The 4,532-nt window shown below is 37.9% G+C and overlaps 1 non-coding gene across 1 annotated transcript; it reads left to right on the plus strand.

Moving 5' to 3' along the window:
* Positions 1 to 4,098: 4,098 nt before the first annotated feature.
* Positions 4,099 to 4,232, plus strand: LOC118930301 (U11 spliceosomal RNA). Its single transcript, XR_005031995.1, has one exon. It is a non-coding gene; the product is annotated as a U11 spliceosomal RNA (small nuclear RNA).
* Positions 4,233 to 4,532: the final 300 nt, after the last annotated feature.

The raw sequence follows: 4,532 nt of genomic DNA on the forward strand, positions 1-4,532 counted from the left end.
ACCTATAGCAACATATAATTCATGTCAGTTGGTGCCTGGGTTTTAAGGGGGTGATTGGAGAGGTTAGGAAGAGAGATTTCAGATGGATACAAGGAAACTGTTGTATCTAAAGGAGATGTTCATCACCCTCGTTGTGGAAATACTTCCATTAGGTGTGATGATAGGTCAGAAGTTACCCAACTGAACCCTTGAAATATATGTCAATTAACAGATCTTTAAAAAATCCAAAATAATAAAAATAAGGATGACAGTAACAAGCACTTTGCAGAGCATTTTACTTGGGGAACTTATGTCGAACTTACCAACCTGGTCCATTTGCTCTAAGGACTCTTGCAAAACGTGTGATACTTCTCTAGGTCTCCATCTGCCTTCCACTAAGCTGTGACAATTTAAAGGCATTTCTGTATTCAGAAACCAGTATCTCAGAAACCAATGTATTATTTTTAACCAGAATTTAAAAATTTAAAGATGTCTTGACTTTTTAAAAAAGTTGTTATGTTTTTCTTTTTTTGTCTTCTTTTCAAAGCCATTAATGGCAACTTCCTGGCCAGGAGCAAGGGTGTCTCATGGTCCTGTGACAGTTCTGCCTTCTGGGGAATGGGCAGGTGGGCCTAGCACCCAGTGTTCTGTGTTATAAACTGATGACACTTGGCCTGTTAGGGTTGTAGAGCTGTAGCTGTGAAGGAATGTACATGTTGTAATGTTTTAAGGATTGATGAACAAATAAACATGGAAGACTTGTTAAACATCATCTGCACATCAGGTCTGATAACCTCTCCTCTGCCCCAGCCTCCAGCTGAACTTTCAAAGACGTTTGGAGACTTCCAGGGACAGGAACACCCTTTATTTTCCTCTGTATTTGGAATGACATCAGTACGTGAACATCTGGGTAGCTTCCCATTTTAGGAAGAGTATCATGCTTCTTAAAAATTAAAAAAGTGCAGAGCACATTGAAGAGCACCATATGAATGGAGATGGTTGTGTTATATTTATATACAATGAATCTTCTAAAGCACCTTAATAATAACACTTAGGAGAATTTTAGAATTTAATTTGAAAAGTAATATGCTTCTCAAACCAAACCTTCTGACCTTAGAACAAAATTTATACATTTTTAAACCAATTTTTAAAATTTTTATTAAGGTACCATTGATATACACTCTTATGAAGGTTTCTATACATTTGTTTTTAAGAGTTACAATGATATTTTCTTTATAACTTAGCTGTCTTCCTTCCTTAATGTCCTCTATTTGTCCTCTCTCCACCATGGTGTTGGACTATGTAGGTTTACTTAGGATATTAAAATGATATTTCACCACCTGATTGCTAGCCAGATAACAAGAGGCTATTAAAAATAGTTTAAAGCGTTATAAGGACAGATATTCGACCTTTATTTGATGCCCTTCACTATACGTCAATAAGAAGATGTATTTCTACGTAACAATTATGTGAAAATACCAGGTAAAGGATATACTGGTTAGGAAGGCTAATAAAAACATGGGACAGTAGAAACCAACCGACAGGGTTTTATTTTCATGCCTGCCACGTCTTCAGCACTTTGGAATACCTTCCTTGTCTTCAAGAAACTTATAGTTGTGTTGAGATGCCCAGAAAACCTTTTAAACTACAACTGTCTTTCCTTTTATTTGTGAAAGATCCGCCAAGGTCTTAGGGGCTTTAAAAAAATTAAAGCCTCAAGAATCCCAAAGGATTTCTACAAATGTGTGGTTGTTTGTGCCAGGATTAAATTAAATCCAACTGTGTCTTTAATTAGAAGTGTCTCCAGCTCATATCAACACTGCCACATCCTGAAGCCAGCAGCCCAGGTTTTAAGATGCTAGTTAACACTGAATTCTCACACACAATTCTGATAGGATTTGCTGAGTTACTTATGGCCAATTTCAATCAGTGTGGGAGGAACGCATGTCTGGCAACAGGACTGGCTCTGAGCTCTAAGTGTAAGGTAAAGTTCTGCCTTTTCAGGAACTGTGAAGAGTATGAGTGATAAAGATCAGAGCAAATAGGGCCTATTGTCTTTCAGTGCCTCACTTCCCTCATCTGCAACTGATGAGTTAAAGTGGTTCTGACAGCCCCCAGTCCAGATAAGCATTCCGTAATTGTGACTTACTCATATTTTAAAACATTGTACTACAAATAGGCAAACTTCAATGGTGGTTTCTTCGATACATTTTGTTCCCATGCACTTATGTAAAAATTATTAGGTTGAGTTAATCCCTCTCAAAGTGTGTTTTGAGGTACATTCATCATGCTGGATCAATTACAATGTCTTATTGAAGAAAAGGGTTCTGTGATTAAATAAGGTTGGGATTAAGTACAGTAAAGGTAATCAGGTTTTATCACTGCAAGACTTCTCAGAGCTTTGAGTATGGTAATATGCATTGTGACTGTTCAAAAGGGTTGTTATTGTGGAACTTACATATTAAGGCCAAACTCTTTCTGATAGTATTTTTCTTTCCTGATATCTTAATAAAGTAAGCACCACCTTTTGTTTAACAGACAAGGTAAAATTGCTAAAAACACCATTTCTCCAATGACCCACTCTTTCCCCCCAATCATATAACACAGAGGAAGCCAATAGTGTGGGTGACCCTGAATTATTTTAAAACTGTCTATGTTCAGCAATGGGCATATGGCAGAACTGAAGTTTTTAGTGCAGAGAAGGAAGTCTGAAGAAGTATGGAGGCTTTTGACTGCAAGTCACAGGGAAACAAATCACAAATTGCAGGAATATTTATTATTTCATTCTAGAAGAAGTCTAGAAGTAGGTTCCCAAGTTGGTTAATCCAGCAGTCGAGTGACTTGTCACAGACGCAAGTTCTCTTTTCTCTTTCCCAGCCTTAGTCTCTGGGCTTGTCCTTGTATGTGGCCTACTAATCTCAGAGCAGTTCAGAGCATCCCACCCAAAAGACAGTGATCAACTGGAGCATCCAGTATTTCTCCTTTATGCTGAATGGGAAGCTATTTCTCGATGCCTCCAAATGGACATTGCTTTATGTTTTATTAATCAAAAGTGGGTCACGAGTCCATGCCTAAAGCAATTTCTTTGCAAGGAGGATAAAAGCACCCTGATGGCCTAGAATAGGCAAGATTTCCCTTTGCAGCTAATGAAGACTTTTCAGAGGGCCCTGCCTTCTTAAGGAGAGTAAACAAATTGGGATTCTCTTAGTGAGGAATGAAGGGAGAAATGGCTGTTAAATCTGTCAGGCAATGGTGTCTGTCACAGGGTTGCATGGGACTCAGATTTTGTTTTGCCATATAGCATTGTGGGATATATTCAGATCCAGTAGAGTTAAAAGAGTCACATGAGCATAATACTGGACTTTGTCATATTTGGGGGCAAGTTCAATACTAAGCCTCATTTTTACACTTTAAACTGAAGAACATGTTGATTTTTGCTACTTCTAGCAAGTTGGGCTTGATTTTGATACTAGTGACGACTAATGACTAAAACTGAGTTTGCCTTTTTATAAGTAATTTTAAGTTGTGTAAGTTTTGTGTTTCAAACTGCAGAGCCAAACTCAGTCAATCCTCAAAAGGAAATAGTTATAATCACCAGCTGCCACATCTGCAAAATTTAGAAAAAGTATTGGGACTGGAGGTTAGACAACTGGAATTGACTATTTTTTTCCCCTCTCTCTAGAAATTACCTGGCTCTTAGCCAAAACTTATGAACTTTTCATCCTAGGCATCACAGGTCCTCTTATGTGTAAACATAGAAGTTAAAACTCATAGATGTGGCATGTATTTAATTAAATATATAAAACAGCAGACTCTGTTTCTAAAATTGTAAACCGCTCATTTTGTACACCACAGTGATTTCTCTTTCTGCGTAGACAGGTTCTTCATTCTTCCCATCTGTGAAGCGGGCACTAATGCTCACTGCTTTGTGAACTCGGCATTGCTGTTTCTGCCACCGCCAGAGTTAAAATGATGCTGATTGAAAGCATTCTTGACATTCTGCTGATGGCGTGGTCCCCTCCAAATGTATACCCCTGCAAGATGGGTGATTGAAACAGTTGGGTAATCAAAAAATTTCCTTTAGATGCAAATGTTCCTCCTTTCAAAAATAATCTTCCAAAAAAGGACCTCTGTTGTGAGTGGCTCATGTGGGACAGTTTGCTTGCTCTTTGTGAAGAATCGATATCAAGTGATTTTGGAAGCCTAATTTTTTGGTACTTGTGGAGCTGGTGACCATTGGTCCCAGCACCCCTAAAAAGAAAAGGTCTTCCAGGCTTCTAAAGGCCCTTATCATTTGAGGTATGGTTTTGAGGGAAGGTATTTCTTAAGTAAAATTAAGGAAATAAAGGAATTTTTTTTGTTTTACAACTACTACATTTTATCTTAGTATGGTCAAAGGATGGTGAAAATAATGAAAACACATTCTATGTAGCATTTCGACTTTCCAAAGAATTTTCACAGTAAAAAAAAGTCATCCTCCCACAGCTCTGTAAAACAAGGCAGTTATTTTAACAGGTTGATAGATTAGAAAACCCAGGCACAGCAATGGAAAC

The sequence above is a fragment of the Manis pentadactyla genome, chromosome 2 (assembly GCF_030020395.1).
Source record: "Manis pentadactyla isolate mManPen7 chromosome 2, mManPen7.hap1, whole genome shotgun sequence".
Lineage (NCBI taxonomy): Eukaryota > Metazoa > Chordata > Mammalia > Pholidota > Manidae > Manis > Manis pentadactyla.